Here is a 20,534-nt window from a genome sequence, read left to right as displayed (position 1 = left end):
TTTTAATCCCAGGCCCCCGTCCCTGCAGGAGGCCTTTTGGTAGGCAACAATTGTAAATAAGAATGTGTTCTTAACTGACTTGCCTAGTTAAATAAATGTTCAATAAAATAAAACATTTCATTCAAGATTCAAACTCACAAACTTTCGGCTAAATGCCGAGCCACCCTACTTTTGTTTTTGCCTTAAGTAACCATCTATCTTACATAACCCTACCAAAGGTAACATATATTAATTTGAGTGTCCCGGGTTTAAATAGACTATGTTACGTCTATTATGTTACGTCTAGTCTATGAGACCAGGCTGGGACTACAGGTGTTTGGAGACGTTTTCCCGTCTGCCACAAGGTGGCAGTACCCCATCACTGCTCTCTCCCTCGAAAAAGGTTGCGGGCTGTCTTGAGTGGTAGCGAAGTTTGCAGGCAGGCAAAAGCGGGAGCGAGCACCAGCGGGAACGTCAGGGAGAAGTGGAAACGAGGTGGAGAAAATGTGTGTTGTGCTGCTACCAGTGGTGTGACTTCAGTGTTGGGCTGACGGGGAGGTGAAGGAAGAAAAGTTTATGGAATTAACGTTTTACCCTCATCACAAGTGCTTAGTTTTACAAAACAAGGATTTTCACCGCCAGAAGAAAAGGTATGTCAAGTCTGATTTGTGTCTTTTCCCAGGATATAGTGAAAGGTCTTATTTAGCAACCATAGTTAATGTTAGTGCGTCTTTTCACAAATGTATTTGTTTTCAGCTAGGAAAATTACCCAATTTTCTGGAGTTAGAATCAACCTGTTTTGACGCCGTTTCACGGCACAAGACACTGGTCGTTAGATTGTCGACAAGTAAATTACTGGTTAGGTGAGAGCTTGGAAATATTGACCATGTACCTAGGAGGTAAACACAAACCAGGTAGAGTTGCTTATTTCGTGCCCTGGAATGTGAAAATGAGAATGTTGAGACTCGTTTCCCCTTACACCACCTAGCTAGCTGTAGTTACCTATGGAGAAATGCAGCCTGGTCTCAGCAAAACCTATTATATTTTACTAAAATCCGTGTCACTTCATTTAGTACACTGTTACTTCTGTTAGGTTGCATTACATTGACTACACGTTACATAAATGTAAATCCGAGACACTCAAATAAGTTTGTTTGGTATGGACAGTAGGTTGCTAAGTAAGGCAAAAATTAAAGGAGGGTGGTTGGTTGGGCGTATACCTCAAAGGTCACATTTTTTTAGCTAATTAGGAACTTAGGATGTTAGATTCAAGGGTTAAGGTTAGTTTCTAACTTACTATATACTAAAGCAGTCAAACATAATATATCATGCTAAACGGGTCAAATGTGATCCAGACATAGGATACTATGTCATACAACTTGTATTATATTGTATGACCACTATAACTTTAGTAGGCCAGTGTAATGCCAACGTAAAGTAACATATCATATTAAATGATGTGGCATGGATTTAGTCAAATATATTACGTTTTGCTCTGAGACTAGGTTGAGAGAAGAGAGGCAGAAATATTCCAGGAAGCTATGCATTGGCACTGACCTTCATTCTGTTACCAAACTTTGCATTTGCAGGGTGATTGGGTTTTTATAAAGTGTTCTGTGGAAATTGTTTGAAGTAGTCCTTGTAAATAAAGCTGTTTAACTTTGCAATCATTGTTTTTTGTTTTGACATTTTAAAGTGGAAAAAAATCGGAGTCTCAGCATCAATCTGTTACTGTGGAATTGCCCTGATTACAGCATAACCTCATCTCCAGCCTCAATTGCTAGAGTGGGGCTGGCCTGGGACAAGATTAGTTACAGCATTGCAATAGCATCACCATGCCCTCTGTGTATTTTAGTCCAGGATCTGTGTCTTCTTTTACCCTTGAAGGTTTCCTCAATAATCCCGGTGTTAGTTTCCAAGTTCTTTTATATCTCCTTACCTTGGTGTCTGTCTCTTTCCATTCTGTAAATAAGTGAATGCAGCATCATTGACAGGTTCTAAAATAAAGGCATCTTAAACAGCAGTACAGCAGCAGTCAAGTGTGTAGGCCTATTGAAATAACCTTCAGTAAAAGTAGCTGATGTCGATGTTACTTCCTCAGTCAATGCCTTATTATCTGTGAGGGAGGGAGAGTAGCTAAGTGGCGTGCTGACAGTGGCAGATTCTCCATTCCAGTCCATGTAGCCCATTGCTCATTAGATGAAAACACCGGGCCCTCGTCAAAAGTAGTGCACTATATTGGGAATAGGGTGCCATTTGGGATGCAAACACAGAGTTCCATCACTCCTAACTCGGCCTGACTTCTGTCCTGTAGCTAGTGACACTTTGTATTCAGTCAGTGCCATTGAAACTGCCCCTCCCAATCCTATCCCATCCAACACCTCATTGTACTTATGCCATCTTTGTTCCTGGAGGAACATAGGGCGTGTACTAAAGGGCCTCATTATCACAAGAACCAGAAATGGCATTTCAAATGCAGTTCTGTGCCTCAGTGGGTATTAGCGCTCTGTAGTGAGCAGACAGATCAAAACCAGACGTGGTAAAGGGATAATGTGACATTTTGGCAATTAGCATGCTAGCTGTTGCTGTAGACTTTCAGTCATTGCACTAACACTAGTTGGCAATGGTTCCAGAAACTACCTTAACTCCACGCAGAGATGGTATCCATGAGTTCGTCTGATTGGGTAAATAGAAAAAAAGGGGCTTAATTGCCAAAATGTCACACTATCCCTTAAGGCACTGTGTCAAACACAATGCCTGACACATCTCTATCCGGCCCTTGCAATGATTTGGGTTGTCAATTCATTTTGTCCCGCTTTCATACCGCCTGTGATACACTGCACTACAAGTCCCAGCAAGTACTGCCAACATGCTGCGTGCCAAATGGCAGTGCATTGCCACATACATCTGAGATGATCTATCGAGGGAGGAGCTGCTTTTTACATTGTGTGTATTTATTTCTTCTGAGCATATTTCTGTTTGTTGGCAACGTCAATTCTTGCGACGAAATAATACTTGTTTTGTTCGCTAACTGGACAGGCAAATGCAGTCGAGTACTAAACTGTAAACTAATCCAAACTTGTGTACTATCTCTGCTGATCACGTCTGGCAATCATGTTATCCATGCCAAAGGTAGTAGACAGCTGGCGACGGCTCGAGAGAGAGATCTGTCAGACCAACTGCTATCTGGTAGTCTTATTTATTTGTAATCTAGTTAACTTTTTCATTTATAGAAACGTGATACCATCAATGCGAGCTGTAAAATGACTCCCAACTTAGAACACAGAAACCTTCGTAATGTAACTAGCTTGCTATTTAGTTACAAGTAGGTCTGTTAATAGCTAGCAGAAGCAGATCGCTTCATCACGAGTTAGCTTGCCATTCCGGGACAAGAAACGGGACACACACCGATCTACAGGATCGGTGTCCTCCCCGTGGGATGGTTGAGCTAACGTAGGCTAATGTGATTAGCATGAGGTTGTAAATATTCCCAGGACATAGACATCTGATATGCGCAGAAAGCTTACATTCTTGTTAATCTAACTGCACTGTCCAATTTACAGTAACTATTACAGTGAAATAATACCATGCTATTGTTTGAGGAGAGTGCCACAGTTATGAACTTGAAAATGTATTAATAAACCAATTAGGCACATTTGGGCAGTCTTGATACAACATTTTGAACAAAAATGCAATGGTACATTGGATCAGTCTAAAACTTTGCACATACACTGCTCTCATCTAGTGGCCAAAATCTAAATTGCGCCTTGGTTGGAACAGTACATTATGGCCTTTCTATTGCATTTCAAAGATGATGGCACAAAAAACAACAAAATGTTTTTTTTCTTGGTACTATCTTTTACCAGATCTCATGTATTATATTCTCCTACATTAATTTCACATTTCCACAAACTTCAAAGTGTGTCCTTTCAAATGGTATCAAGAATATGCATGTCCTTGCTTCAATGCCTGAGCTACAGGCAGTTAGATTTGGGTATGTCATTTTAGGTGAAAATTGAAAAAAGGGGTCCGATCCTTTTAAGACCATAAAAATCTGTAGGACCAGTAGTGTAAAGGTCATACAGTCATCAAGGCAGGACCAACTAATTTCATTCATACTGACAAATAAGAAATGCCACATTATCCTTGACAATAGTTTGAGTAGGATGATTGCAGAGCTCCCTGCCTCAGACTGTCGGGATGTTAATTTTCTAGCTCACAAACTAATTATTTTGCTGCGATAATTTTATTTGATTATCACTTTTGTCTCTCATGATCTATTCAGCTCTCTCGTGTCCTGCTCCCAGAGATCAACCAAGTGCTATTCACCAAGCATGGGCTGAATCACTCACCTGTGAGGAGAACAATCCTACCTGCAGTTTCAACTAGCCCTGCAGTCACTATTTAGACATTGGGACCGCATACGCATTTGCCTGTTGTCTTTTGTTTGTGGGTTTTGTCTTACTCAGTCTAGTGCGTTTTTAGAGTTGAAGAACGCCAACTACAGATACACATGCTTGTTTGAGCATCTCGGACACTCCATTCAATGTAGAATCAGTTCGACTGGTGACAAATTATTTTACTGTAAAATGCAGTGGTGACAATTCTACTCTCCCCGTCAGGAGCCCAGGCTTTTGACGTAGATGAGAGTTCTCGTCTCTGGACCACACAAGCTTTCTATTGTGTTCTGCTAAGGCACTTGTCTCTCTCTATAGATGTCTCGGTCAGATGCATTGTTTACCAGGGTGGAATCCTTTCGAGAAGCCTATGGTTCTTGGCACACACATGCTCCTTGAGAGAAGCCTATGGGTCTTGGCACACACATGCTCCTTGAGAGAAGCCTATGGGTCTTGGCACACACATGCTCCTTGAGAGAAGCCTACGGGTCTTGGCACACACATGCTCCTTGAGAGAAGCCTACGGGTCTTGGCACACACATGCTCCTTGAGAGAAGCCTACGGGTCTTGGCACACACATGCTCCTTGAGAGAATCCTACGGGTCTTGGCACACACATGCTCCTTGAGAGAAGCCTACGGGTCTTGGCACACACATGCTCCTTGAGAGAAGCCTACGGGTCTTGGCACACACATGCTCCTTGAGAGAAGCCTACGGGTCTTGGCACACACATGCTCCTTGAGAGAAGCCTACGGGTCTTGGCACACACATGCTCCTTGAGAGAAGCCTACGGATCTTGGCACACACATGCTCCTTGAGAGAAGCCTACGGATCTTGGCACACACATGCTCCTTGAGAGAAGCCTACGGGTCTTGGCACACACATGCTCCTTGAGAGAAGCCTACGGGTCTTGGCACACACATGCTCCTTGAGAGAAGCCTACGGGTCTTGGCACACACATGCTCCTTGAGAGAAGCCTACGGGTCTTGGCACACACATGCTCCTTGAGAGAAGCCTACGGGTCTTGGCACACACATGCTCCTTGAGAGAAGCCTATGGGTCTTGGCACACACATGCTCCTTGAGAGAAGCCTATGGGTCTTGGCACACACATGCTCCTTGAGAGAAGCCTATGGGTCTTGGCACACACATGCTCCTTGAGAGAAGCCTATGGGTCTTGGCACACACATGCTCCTTGAGAGAAGCCTATGGGTCTTGGCACACACATGCTCCTTGAGAGAAGCCTATGGGTCTTGGCACAACATGCTCCTTGAGAGAAGCCTATGGGTCTTGGCACACACATGCTCCTTGAGAGAAGCCTATGGGTCTTGGCACACACATGCTCCTTGAGAGAAGCCTACGGGTCTTGGCACACACATGCTCCTTGAGAGAAGCCAATGGGTCTTGGCACACACATGCTCCTTGAGAGAAGCCTATGGGTCTTGGCACACACATGCTCCTTGAGAGAAGCCTATGGGTCTTGGCACACACATGCTCCTTGAGAGAAGCCTATGGGTCTTGGCACACACATGCTCCTTGAGAGAAGCCTACGGGTCTTGGCACACACATGCTCCTTGAGAGAAGCCTACGGGTCTTGGCACACACATGCTCCTTGAGAGAAGCCTACGGGTCTTGGCACACACATGCTCCTTCAGAGAAGCCTACGGGTCTTGGCACACACATGCTCCTTGAGAGAAGGGGGAATAGTGAAGCATACGTTGTTGACAGCTCAGTCTCCAGAGGCCCAGGCTTTTGGCATTTCTGGACTGCCGCACTGTGGCACGGCACTTGATATCAAGGCCTAAAATGAACACCTGCCAGGAGGAGGTAATGTCTGGAATGGCATCAAACCCCAGTTGTTACCACGAGCCTGTCCTCCCCAACTAATGTGCCTCCATCCTCCTGTGTTCCACAGTGCAAGCGTTTCACTCACATTTGTGAATAGAAGTCAAGTATGAGCACATTTTATAGCAATGTGTTTCTGTTGTTTTGTTTCATAGCTGGTAGCTAATCACACAACGCTATGAATCCAAATATATCCCACCTTACGCGACACTGTCTGGCTGGGGATGCTGCAGATACATTTTTAGAAGCGCTGCGCACAGCCGGAAAAGTTGGTACATTTTACTTAAGTCTACTAGTGGGACTTTATTCTTGTGTTTCTTAACTATTTACATTTGTTCACCAGCGAGGTTGTTTTTCAATGTTTGAGTTTGCTTCAACTGCCAAGTTACTAATCAGATTCTCTCTCAATGTTTAGTGGTGGGGAGTCAACTCTACAAGAATCGACTCCCAAGATTCAGTGTTTTTGCTACGGAGGAAACAAATTGCCGTGGGTTCTTCAAGAACACAAACTCTTGCATCTTTCACAGCAAAGAAAGATCGAGCTAACGAGAGAGGGGAGCGGCATGGCGGCCACCAGGCAGACAGTCAGAACCTTGCATCGGTTATCATAAAGATGTATAGGCTACAGCATTGCGATATCTCGCAATTTCTTTGCTTCCAATGTCTTGCACAAGTTCACTAAATTCGGGGCTATCAATAGGCTGAGCTATTCTACACGCAACAGTCTGAAGACCAAACACACTAGCGTTTTACATAGTCAAGGGAAAGAGAAGGCAAGCCAGCGAGAGAGAGCGGATCGGGCAGACAGTCGGAATTGTGCGCATAGAATATATTCCATGTTTTGATAATTTGTATTTCGCAATTTCTCGTGTTGCGTAAATTCACCAAAAGTATATATTAGGCTATCAATGAGTATGGCTAAGCTATTCTTCATAGTGCCAGTGAATTGAAGTTGAACATTGTGAAATGCACCAAAAGTATTGAGTATATAGCTTATTTAATGAAATCCTGTCTGGCTGTTGATGTCCTATAGATGACAAAGTAGGGCATCCGAAATAGGGCTTTAACATGGTAAAGAATAGGCTTATCAGCATAGTGTGCCGCATCCTCCCATGAGACCTGTCAAGGCTGCGCACAGCAGACATATCTGAAACTATTATAGTTCCTACACATCACCTTCTGTATTCAAACAAAAATAGGCCTTTTATAGGCTAAGTTGATGAGCAAATGGGCAGCATCATGCTCATGTCAGTCCGCTAGAATGCAAATGCAGTATTCCTAGTAGGACTCTGCAATAATGAGGTGGTGTGCACATGCGTGCGCATTCGTTTCAGCGTGTTTTGGGAGTTTGAGCAAGAGTCCTTCCACCACAGGAGTCGGCGTCAGCTCCAAAAAGTTGTGCACTACTTCCACCGTCACTGACGACTCCAGCAGCTTGAGATCCCTGGGCTGGTGAAAAAACTAGTGGCTGGTACATCTACCTGCCACAATGGCTGGTGGACCAAAAAGTTAGTTTCAGGCCCTGCTTGATATATTGAGTGGTAGGTTACACTATATTTAGATACTATTTAGTACTTTTAATACTGCCTGAGACACCCTTGCTATTTGTCTTGGTACTCAGTAAATGGTGAAACACTGTTTGTGATGGTGTTCTTTGCTCGAATGTGTACTGAACAAAAATATAAACACAACATGAAACATTGTACAGTTCATATAAAGAAATCAGTCAATTGAAATAAATTCATTAGGCCCTAAGGCACTGCATCTCTGTGCAAGAGGCGTCACTATAATAGCTGGTTTGAATCCAGGCTGTATCACATCTGGCTGTGATTGGGAGTCCCATAGGGCGGCGCACAATTGGCTCAGCGTCGTCCGGGTTTGGCCGGATTAGGCCGTCATTTTAAATAAGAATTTGTTCTTAACTAACTTGCCTACTTAAATAAAGGTTCAATAATAGTATTTAAATAAATAATCAACAGATTTCACCTGACTGGGCAGGGCGCAGCCATGGGTGTGCAGTCTTGGGTGTGCCTGGGAGGGCTTAGGCACAACCACTTGGGAGCCAGGCCCAGCCTATCAGAATGAGTTCTTCCCCACAAAAGGGCTTTATTACGGACATAAATACTCCTCGGTTTCATAAACTGGCTGGTCTCGGATGATCTCGCAGGTGAAGATGCCGGATGTGGAGGTCCTGAGCTGGTGTGGTTACTCGTGGTTGTGAAGCCGGTTGGACGTACTGTCAAATTCTCTAAAGCGATTTTGTTGGCAGCTTTCAATTCTCTGGCAAAAGCTCTGGTGGATATTCCTGCAGTCAGCATGCCAATTGCATGCTCCCTCAACTTGAGACATCTGTGGCATGACAAAACTGCAAATTTGAGTGGCCTGTTATTGTCCCCAGCACAAGGTGCATCTGTGTAATGCTCATGCTGTTAATCAGCTTTTTGATATGCCACATGTGTCAGGTGAATGGATTATCTTGGCAAAGTAGAAATGCTCACTAACAGGGATGTAAACAAATTTGTGCACAACATTTGAGGGAAATAAGCGTTTTGTGCATATGGAACATCTCTGCAATCACTTATTTCAGTTCATGAAAAATGCAACCAACACTTTACACGCTGCGTTTATATTTTTGTTCAATATATATGCATATAACGTACATTATGGAAAACATGTATCGTACTCAGTCATGGTAGAATAATGAATGGATTGGCAAGATTTTGTTTGACACTGTCAACTTTTAGAATGTTAGTAGGAAAGTTAATAATTTAAACGACCTAAATATGCCTTCACTGAACATTTAGTATTTGAAAGTCAAACATTCTATTTCTATCATTCTCCATACCTTATATCCCGACGCATCCGACATTGTGGTATTGGGCAGCTGCTATTTGAGAACTCATCTGGTTTAGAAATCCAACTCTTATTGCAGAGTAGTTTTACTGTACTGTTTTAGAGAATATTTTATTGTAAGGTATGCTATATGGGCATTTCCATCGAAAAGGACCCATGAGCACCAACGTGAAGTTCTCAGGAGCACGTCACATTGGGTGTAAATGACAGCCAAGAGTGTATTTTGAGAAATTAAGTGATTTTATCTTTCATTTGCAAAACCTATAGAGGGTTCAAGACTTTTAAAGACATTTAAAAAAAAAATCAAGGACCGACAGTTTCTATTTAATTGTTGTAATAGCCTATAGAAGGAAGAAAAATAAGAAAAAATCCCTAAAGTATGCATTGCCACTTTCTAAGAATAATACAAATGTTTACTTGTCAGAGGCTCTTGAAAAGCCTCAAGGTTGCTGGAAGAGACTGGGGTCTTGTCCTGGCTACTTTCGATTGTCTCCTCAGAATTAGATGGGGATTATATAGAAATAGAGCTTCTCCGTCTTCCCGTCATTCTGGCCACCCGAATCAGGAGTCCTCTGCTCAACAGTCTGTCTGGAAGAGATGCAGGCAATCAGACAGACCCAGGCTCTGTCCCAAATGGCACCCTATTCCCTGTGTCGGTGTTTCCCAAACCTGGTCCTCGGGTACCCCTGACAGTACACATTCCCGTTGTAGCCCTAAACAAACACACCTCATTTAACTCATTGAGGGCTTGATGACTAGTTGAATCAGGTGTGCTTGTCCAGGGTTACAATAGAAATGTGTACTGTTGGGGGTACTCTGGGACCAGGGTTGGGAAACACTGCCCTATGTAGTGCAATACTTTAGAACAGCCCTATTGGCTCAGATTTCACATTATGTAAACAGTTGATGACTGGTGGGATTTTTAGCCATGGCCCATGTACAGTAATGTAGTAATCCTGGGATGGTGTTATGGCTGAGGTGTTCCTATTAGGAAGGGTTAATCCCACTGGAGTTAGCAGAGTTTTCCACTTCACTTCAGGCATCTTTTCATTTAATTTTGCTTGTCAGAAAAGTCTGTATAGCCTTTTCCCTTTAGAATGAACGATATGCATCTCCTAGTGATTTATTGACAGGACAGACACCTGTCATTTTGGATGAGGTCAGGGGATTGTGGAGGCCAGGTCATCTGATGCCGCACTCCATCACTCTCCTTCTTGGTCAAATATAGCTCTTACACAGCCTGGAGGTGTGTTGGGTCATTGTCCTGTTGAAAAACGAATGATAGTCCCACTAAGCCCAAACCAGATGGGATGTCGTATCGCTGAAGAATGCTGTGGTAGCCATGCTGGTTAAGTGTGCCTTGAATTCTAAATAAATCACAGATAGTGTCACCAGCAAAGCACCATCACACCTCCTCCATGCTTTACGGTGGGAAATACACATGCGGAGATCATCCGTTTACCCACACCGCATCTCACAAAGACACAGTGTTTGGAACCAAAAATCTCCGATTTGGACTCCAGACCAAAGGACCAAATTTCCACCGGTCTAATGTCCATTGCTCATGTTTCTTGCCCCAAGCAAATCTCTTATTATTATTGGTGTCCTTTAGTTGTGGTTTCTTTGCAGCAATTCAACCATGAAGGCCTGACTCACACATTCTCCTCTGAACAGTTGATGTTGAGGTGTGTCTGTTTACTTGAACTCTGTGAAGCATTTATTTGGGCTGCATCTGAGGTGCAGTTAACTCTAATGAACTTCTCCTCTGCAGCAGAGGTTACTCTGGGTCTTCCATTCCTGTGGTGGACCTCATGACAGCCAGTTTCATCATAGCGCTTGCTGTTTTTTTACCAAATAGGGCTGTCTTCTGTATATTCCCCCCACCTTGTCACAACACAACTTATTGGCTCAAACACATTAAGAAGGAAATCAATTCTAATACAAATGTAATTTTAGGAAGCCACACCTGTTAATTGAAAAGCAAAGCTGTCATCAAGGCAAAGGGTGGCTATTTGAAGAATCTCAAATATAACATTTGGATTTGTTGAACACTTGTTTTTGGTTACTACATGATTTGATATGTGTTATTTCATATTTTTGATGTTCACTATAATTCTACAATGTAGAAAACAGTTTAAAAAAACAACCTTGAATGCGTTCTTTCCCCTTTGACCTGTAGTGTATATCTTGCAGTAAAACTGTACATATGACTTTCATCTGGAAGACGGGTTTAATTTGACTTAGAAAATAACCCTCATCATATACTGTGGGCCTAGGCGATATCCAAAACAACTAATACACTACATTTTCAATAATTGTAATAAAAAGTGTCACAACGCATTTTACCAATCTGGCAGGTAGTCGTTTAAAGTATTCAATAATTTAGCTGTGTATTTCAGATGGCATTAAGCCATTAGAATGTACCAGAGGCCACCAAAATAGAGTTCGATCTGCCCAAAATATATACAGTGCCATGCGAAAGTATTCGGCCCCATTGAACTTTGCGACCTTTTGCCACATTTCAGGCTTCAAACATAAAGATATAAAACTGTATTCTTTTGAGAAGAATCAACAACAAGTGGGACACAATTATGAAGTGGAACGACATTTATTGGATATTTCAAACTTTTTTAACAAATCAAAAACTGAAATTGGGCGTGCAAAATTATTCAGCCCCCTTAAGTTAATACTTTGTAGCGCCACTTTTTGCTTGTTGGAAGACAAATCTCCGTCCCAGTCTCAGGTCTTTTGCAGACTCCATCAGGTTTTCTTCCAAAATGGTCCTGTATTTGGCTCCATCCATCTTCCCATCAATTTGAACCATCTTCCCTGTCCCTGCTGAAGAAAAGCAGGCCCAAACCATGATGCTGCCACCACCACGTTTGACAGTGGGGATGTTGTGTTCAGGGTGATGAGCTGTGTTGCTTTTATGCCAAACATAAACATTTTGCATTGTTGCCAAAAAGTTCAATTTTGGTTTCATCTGACCAGAGCACCTTCTTCCACATGTTTGGTGTATCTCCCAGGTGGCTTGTGGCAAACTTTAAACGACACTTTTTATGGATATCTTTAAGAAATGGCTTTCTTCTTGCCACTCTTCCATAAAGGCCAGATTTGTGCAATATACAACTGATTGTTGTCCTATGGACAGAGTCTCCCACCTCAGCTGTAGATCTCTGCAGTTCATCCAGAGTGATCATGGGCCTCTTGGCTGCATCTCTGATCAGTCTTCTCCTTGTATGAGCTGAAAGTTTAGAGGGACGGCCAGGTCTTGGTAGATTTGCAGTGTTCTGATACTCCTTCCATTTCAATATTATCGCTTGCACAGTGCTCCTTGGGATGTTTAAAGCTTGGGAAAACTTTTTGTATCCAAATCCAGCTTTAAACTTCTTCACAACAGTATTTCAGACCTGCCTGGTGTGTTCCTTGTTCTTCATGATGCTCTCTGTGCTTTTAACGGACCTCTGAGACTATCACAGTGCAGGTGCATTTATACGGAGACTTGATTACACACAGGTGGATTGTATTTATCATCATTAGTCATTTAGGTCAACATTGGATCATTCAGAGATCCTCACTGAACTTCTGGAGAGAGTTTGCTGCACTGAAAGTAAAGGGGCTGAATAATTTTGCACGCCCAATTTTTCAGTTTTTGATTTGTTAAAAAAGTTTGAAATATCCAATAAATGTCGTTCCACTTCATGATTGTGTCCCACTTGTTGTTGATTCTTCACAAAAAAATACAGTTTTATATCTTTGTTTGAAGCCTGAAATATGGCAAAAGGTCGCAAAGTTCAAGGGGGCCGAATACTTTCGCAAGGCACTGTATATATATATATATATATATTTGGGATGCAGCCTTGGCGCAGTGAATTGTGATTCATAAAACAATATTCTTACCACGTTGCATTAGCGTATTGAGTTTGCATTTAAATTGCCCATGGGACTCTGCGTTTATCCTTGTTGATTTGGATCCTCTCTCTGGCTTTTTTCCTCTGGGATGTGTTTTGGGATCCATCTGAAGTGTTCAGTGGTAATGAATTATGAGGGTTAAATCTTCATGCTGCTGGATGAGAATAGATAACTCTGTGCTGTTTGTTAAACACACCTTCTGTCTCCAAACGATGTGCTTCATGTACAAAACACTGCATGCGTCTTATGAGCAGCGTCCAGTCTCCAGAGCAGACCCGTTAGTCTTTTGCCTACACAATAGGGCAGGCCCTGTCCACAAAAATAGGTGAGTAAAGCTACAGGCCTAGGCCCTAGGCATTGTCGCTAGGCACGCAGATCATCTGGTAAGGAGTTTGTCTTCACTGACTGAGCCACCTCGATGCTTGGTTAGCCACGGTAACAGTAGCCTAGGAAGAGAGGAGACCGTGGGTGTTGGTGAGGTTGGTTACGGAAGTTCTGCTTTTAGGACTCCTTCAGGAAGCTCGTCCGAGGTAGAACGGCCCGTTGGGCAGGATCTTATCTCCTGGTTATGTAGTGTGAGACAGCTTGATGTACAAGTCACCCCCAGGACTGTACACTAGTCTGTCGTAGAGACATCGGGTCACATTTTGAAGTCTTTGGTATGACTTGACCAAACCCCCAACCTTCTAATTTCAGTGCAGACTCTTCAACCCCCAGGGCAAGGCCACTAAATTGGTGGCCCTTTTTGAGCCGTTTTTAGATGAGTTTTAAAGTCACTCTCTCTGTGGCCTCTGTCTGGGCGTTTGCACACTGTGTGGAGCCAGGGTATAAATACACAAGGCAGTTTGGCTCGCTGTGGTCGTTCTGTGGGAACCCTTTTCTTAAGACCCCAGTAATTAGGCGACTCAAAACCAATGTTTTTGAAAAGGATTGTTTGGTGTTCGCCTGGAAATGTGAGAGCAATGAAACCGTGTTTGTGCGATGACGGATTTAAGATGGTGACGGTCATGCTTTTGTGTTGAAAGATTCCTAATTGCCTGGTTAAAGTTGGATGGTAGAATGTATCCCAATACTGTTGCCTAAGCCTACGTGAAACAACTTTCTGAGGCACAGCAAATAAGCAATGGCCTTAGGCTGATCAAATCACAAACAATTCCCCCTTCTTGAATGAGCACATTTTTTTCCCATTAACCTAACATTTCTAGATGTTTTGACATCGCAGTGAGCTATGTTTTTTAAATTAATCTCTTGGGTTGCCACTAGGGTGGCATAGGGTTTTGGGGTTTGGTTGTTGGGAAAATTCAAATATGTTTACTGACTCTACTTCCCTGGGCCAGTTGTGTGAATGTCTAGCCTGGGATGTCAAATGTTAGCTTATTGCAATGAGTTATGGTTTAAATATTATATGGGATACCACTGTATTAAAGGTTTTGTGACTAGATCCTATACTTTTGGCTGGCTGACTGTGAATGTCTAGCCTGAGATGCCTAGCCAAACTAAATAGGCCTATCTGTTAGGACTGCACGACATGGGCAAAAAATGTGACTTTTGTACCAAATATTGGGATTTTAGATTTGACTTCCGATTTATACATCAAAACACTTTGGTAAATTGTTGGAATCGTAGAAATAGAATGATCATTTTATGGTTGGAATAGAGTGGACACTTGGAATGCTATTTTGTTTGGCATGACGAATGAAAAAGTAAGGGAGGAGATATTTGTGACAGTTGGAACCAAAGTGTTTGTCAGTGTTTCCCATGGGACCCTAATTAAATTGAAATAGATTGCCCCCCTTCAAGTTAATGAGCAGTCATTCTGACTACAACATTTTAAGTGTAATTTAAGTGTAATTAATAGGCTACATTTAAAAAATTATAATTTGAGTTTATGAAGGTCATGGGCGACATTAGAATATATATATATATATATACTGCTCAAAATAATAAAGGGAACACTAAAATAACACATCCTAGATCTGAATGAATGAAAATGTTTTATTAAATACTTTTTTCTTTACATAGTTAAATGTGCTGACAACACAATCACACAAAAATGATCAATGGAAATCAAATGTATCAACCCATGGAGGTCTGGATTTGGAGTCACACTCAAAATGAAAGAGGAAAACCACACTACTAGGCTGATCCAACTTTGATGTAATGTCCTTAAAACAAGTCAAAATGAGGCTCAGTAGTGTGTGTGGCTCACACGTGCCTGTATGACTTCCCTACAACGCCTGGGCATGCTCCTGATGAGGTGACGGATGGTCTCCTGAGGGATCTCCTCCTAGACCTCGACTAAAGCATCCGCCAACTCCTGGACAGTCTGTGGTGCAACATGGCGTTGTTGGATGGAGCAAGACATGATGTCCCAGATGTGCTCAATTGGATTCAGTTCTGGGGAACGGGCGGGCCAGTCCATAGCATCAATGCCTTCCTCTTGCAGGAACTGCTGACACACTCCAGCCACATGAGGTCTAGCATTGTCTTGCATTAGGAGGAACCCAGGGTCAACCGCACCAGCATATGGTCTCACAAGGGGTCTGAGGATCTCATCTCGGTACCTAATGGCAGTCAGGCTACCTCTGGCGAGCACATGGAGGGCTGTGCTCTCCATGTGTTAAAAAAGTTTGAAATATCCAATAAATGTTGTTCCACTTCATGATTGTGTCCCACTTGTTGTTGATTCTTAACAAAATATACAGTTTTATATCTTTATGTTTGAAGCCTGAAATGTGGCAAAAGGTCGCAAAGTTCAAGGGGGCTGAATACTTTCGCAAGGCACTATATATATACATATATATATTATAACAAAATAACATTTTCAGTAGTTTGTTACTGTAGGTTATGTAAAAACAAAAAATATATATTAATTCAAGTGTTAAATCAATTTTGTTCATGGAGTGCCTTTGTTACAACTATGAAACAGAAAGCATATGTGTTGGAACACGGTAACATCTTATTTTAATAGCTACAAAAAATATAATACCCCAACCACCAAGACGCACGGTCAAATGATGAAATCATCAGTAGCCTTAACATCATCATAAGCACCAAAAGTAATAATGGAAATATAATGAATGTGTCTGACAGCAGTCAGAAATAGTCAATTATTGTCAACTCGTGCTTACATGGTGTGTGTCTTCGCACAATGGCATCAGTTGGATCATGTCCATGTCACATAAACAACGTATTCTGATGAGTGCGTTGCTGATCATGTCCATGTCACATAAACAACGTATTCTGATGAGTGCGTTGCTGATGATGTTGTTTTGCTTGGGATGTCGGGTCTGCTCTCTGATGACATTTTGTGCTGTTAATCGGCCATCAGCATTGTCACTGACTTGTTCAATCTAAACAGTGCCGTCCCTTCCTCTCTCCTGTCTCACCGTGTTATTTGGTGGTGGCGCAGGCACCTGCTCAGTGTGCACCGTTCTGGCTTTTTTGCGCTTACGCCTCGCAGGTGTAGATTCAGGCTGAGGCTCAGAATCAGAAGAATAACCATCAGAGATGTCATCATAATTCATTTCTTCCCCACCAGTGGAGTCATTTTCATTCAGATTTTGTAGCAACGCTGACCCAGCGTCTGCATCCATTCGTCTCCCCCCTTTCTCCCCCATCATACTTAATTTATTTAATCTGTCATGTGTGAAATACATTTCTGTATAGTGTAGGTTCATTTTCGAGGCAACTATTGGGGTGAATATCAACTGGGCACGGGTGGCGCCTTCAACTGTCGGGAGAAAGAGCGGAACAGTCCCTACTGGGGGGGAGAAGGAATGGAACAATCCCTACTGGGGGGAGAAGGAACGGAACAGTCCCTACTGGGGGAGAAGGAACGGAACAGTCCCTACTGGGGGGAGAAGGAACGGATCAGTCCCTACTGGGGGAGAAGGAACGGATCAGTCCCTACTGGGGGGAGAAGGGACGGATCGGTCCCTACTGGGGGAGAAGGAACGGAACGGTCCCTACTGGGGGAGAAGGAACGGAACGGTCCCTACTGGGGGAGAAGGAACTGAACGGTCCCTACTGGGGGAGAAGGAGCGGAACGGTCCCTACTGGGGGAGAAGGAGCGGAACGGTCCCTACTGGGGGAGAAGGAGCGGAACGGTCCCTACTGGGGGAGAATGAGCGGAACGGTCCCTACTGGGGGGAGAAGGGGGGAACGGTACGGTCCCTACTGGGGGAGAAGGAGCGGTGGGGGAGAAGGAGCGGTCCCTACTGGGGGAGAAGGAGCGGACGGTCCCTACTGGGGGGAGAAGGAACGGTACGGTCCCTACTGGGGGAGAAGGAGCGGTCCCTACGGTCCCTACTGGGGGAGAAGGAGCGGAGAAGGAGCGGTCCCTACTGGGGGAGAAGGAGCGGAACGGTCCCTACTGGGGGAGAAGGAGCGGAACGGTCCCTACTGGGGGAGAAGGGGGAGAAGGAGCGGAACGGTCCCTACTGGGGGAGAAGGAGCGGAACGGTCCCTACTGGGGGAGAAGGGGGAGAAGGAGCGGAACGGTCCCTACTGGGGGGAAGGAGAAGGAGGGGGAACGGTCCCTACTGGGGGAGAAGGAGCGGAACAGTCCCTACTGGGGGGAGAAGGAGCGGAACGGTCCCTACTGGGGGAGAAGGAGCGGAACGGTCCCTACTGGGGGAGAAGGAGCGGAACAGTCCCTACTGGGGGGAGAAGGAGCGGAACAGTCCCTACTGGGGGGAGAAGGAGCGGAACAGTCCCTACTGGGGGAGAAGGAGCGGAACAGTCCCTACTGGGGGAGAAGGAGCGGAACAGTCCCTACTGGGGGAGAAGGAGCGGAACAGTCCCTACTGGGGGGAGAAGGAGCGGAACAGTCCCTACTGGGGGGAGAAGGAGCGGACAGTCCCTACTGGGGGGGAGAAGGAGCGGACAGTCCCTACTGGGGGGGAGAAGGAGCGGACAGTCCCTACTGGGGGGGAGAAGGAGCGGACAGTCCCTACTGGGGGGGAGAAGGAACGGCGCAGGCATGACTTTTTAAAAGTAGTAGAGTAATACAATTAATTAATTAATGAGCAGTCCAAATGACTGCTTTAGTGTTTCTAGTGTTAATAACAAGCTGTTGCACAAACAATGTTGATATTCTCCACCACTGGTACTGGCCTGTATTAGATGCAACGTTTTTCCCTATCTCAGTGAATTTAGCTAGCTAGATAGCCCCTAATTCTAATCACTAACACAACATTTGTGGGAACATTGGAAGCCTTTTGGACCTGAATGCCGACCATATATAGGCCTACTCCTGCTTCGACCATGCAGTGCAGGTAGCAAAAGTGATTGATGTCCTCGTTATGAAATTATAAACTTTACCCTATATATATCTAAAAATGTCCATATACAGTGCATTCAGAAAGTATTCAGACCCCTTGACTTTTTCCTCATTTTGTTACGTTATAGCCTTACTCTAAAATGGATTAAATTGTTTTTCCCCATCACCAATTTGCCCACAATACCCCATAATGACAAAGCAAAAACAGATTTTTAGTATTTTTTTCTCCAAATGTAACGGCTTAAATTCCGGGCTCTGGTTGGCCACTCTGGGAGATTCAGAGACTTGTCCCGAAGCCACTCCTCTGTTGTCCTGCTCTGCTCCTTCTCCCGACACTAGGGCCTGCTCTGCTCCTTCTCCCGACACTAGGGCCTGCTCTGCTCCTTCTCTCGACACTAGGGCCTGCTCTGCTCATTCTCTCGACCGTAGAGCCTGCTCTGCTCCTTCTCTCGACACTAGAGCCTGCTCTGCTCCTTCTCTCGACACTAGGGCCTGCTCTGCTCCTTCTCTCGACACTAGGCCTGCTCTGCTCCTTCTCTCGACACTAGGGCCTGCTCTGCTCCTTCTCTCGACACTAGGGCCTGCTCCGCTCCTTCTCTCGACACTAGGGCCTGCTCTGCTCCTTCTCTCGACACTAGGGCCTGCTCTGCTCCTTCTCTCGACACTAGGGCCTGCTCTGCTCCTTCTCTCGACACTAGGGCCTGCTCTGCTCCTTCTCTCGACACTAGGGCCTGCTCTGCTCCTTCTCTCGACACTAGGGCCTGCTCTGCTCCTTCTCCCGACACTAGGGCCTGCTCTGCTCCTTCTCTCGACAGTCGAAGGAGCCTCCTGTGCCCAGTTGATAATCACCCCAACAATTGCCTTAACTGAACCTAAACTATACAGAAACAAATTTCACACATAACATAAATATCTGAAGAAATATCTGAAGTTATATTTAGAAAATTATACTTCTGAAAATCAACATTTTCCTTGGTGCCCCTACTTCTTAGTTAATTAAGTTGACATGATTAGTTTAATCACGTAATAATAATTACACATAGAGAATTGATTTGATAAAATAAGTATTCACATTTAATGATAGTAAAGACTCGACACCATCGAAAACTACCAAAAAGTTGCTATTTTTCTCCTCATTGATGCCCTAAATTTAGCAGGCGCTATCGACAGATCAGTAGGAAAAGTGATGGGCTACTTTCTGCACATGTCATTGTCAGTGAGAACCGGAGTGACTTTACACAAAGCTGGCCAACCAACATGTAGTTAACCTCTTCAACCTATGGGGGCGCTATTTCATTATTGGATAAAAAAACGTGCCTGTTTTAAGCGCAATATTTTGTCACAAAAAGATGCTCGACTATGCATATAATTGACAGCTTTGGAAAGAAAACACTCTGACGTTTCCAAAACGGCAAAGATATTATCTGTGAGTGCCCCAGAACTGATGCTACAGGCAAAACCAAGATGAAACTTCAAACAGGAAATGAGCAGGATTTTTGAGGCTCTGTTTGCCAATGTCTCCTTATATGGCTGTGAATGCGCCAGGAATGAGCCTGCCCTTTCTATCGTTTCTCCAAGGTGTCTGCAGCATTGTGACGTATTTGTAGGCATATCATTGGAAGATTGGCCATAAGAGACACATTTTCCAGGTGTCCTGCCCAGTGTCCTTTGTTGAAATTGCTCGTAATCTACAAGCTGCACGCAGTCATCCAGTGATTGAGAGGAATCACTTCCCAACGATATATCATGAAGAGATATGTGAAAAACACCTTGAGGATTGATTCTAAACAAATTTACCATGTTTCAGTCGATATTATAAATTTGGAAAAATTTCGTTATGATGACTGAATTTTAGAAAATTTTTTCTAGCCAAAATCAGAAAACGGAGCATTTCTCCTGCACAAATAATCTTTCAGGAAAAACTGAACATTTGCTATCTAACTGAGTCTCCTCATTGAAAACATCCGAAGTTCTTCAAAAGTAAATGATTTTATTTGAATGCTTATCTAGTTTTTGTGAAAATGTTGCCTGCTGAATACTAACGCTAAATGCTACGCTAGCCTGTGAATGCTATCAATACTGTTACGCAAATGCTTCTTTTGCTATGGTTGAGAAGCATATTTTTGAAAATCTGAGATGACAGTGTTGTTTACAAAAAGTGAGAGCTAGCATATTGATTTCATTTCATTTGCGATTTTCATAAATAGTTAACGTTGCGTTATGGTAACGGTCCCGGATCCGGGATGGCTCGACGCAAGAAGTTAAA

General features: G+C 43.7%; 1 protein-coding gene across 3 annotated transcripts in view; it reads left to right on the top strand.

The window, feature by feature from the left end:
- Positions 1-428: 428 nt before the first annotated feature.
- Positions 429-20,534, top strand: part of LOC124041640 (rho GTPase-activating protein 12-like) — a 144,832-nt gene continuing 124,726 nt past the window's right edge. For 2 of the 3 annotated variants that reach the window (XM_046359453.1, XM_046359452.1), the window contains exon 1: positions 429-629. The gene's annotated coding sequence lies outside the window, so the exon portion shown is untranslated. The remainder of the gene's footprint in view (positions 630-20,534) is intronic. The other variant, XM_046359454.1, reaches the window with a different exon arrangement.

The sequence above is a fragment of the Oncorhynchus gorbuscha genome, linkage group LG08 (assembly GCF_021184085.1).
Source record: "Oncorhynchus gorbuscha isolate QuinsamMale2020 ecotype Even-year linkage group LG08, OgorEven_v1.0, whole genome shotgun sequence".
Classification (NCBI taxonomy): Eukaryota; Metazoa; Chordata; class Actinopteri; order Salmoniformes; family Salmonidae; genus Oncorhynchus; species Oncorhynchus gorbuscha.
This window is presented reverse-complemented; position numbering and strand designations above follow the sequence as displayed.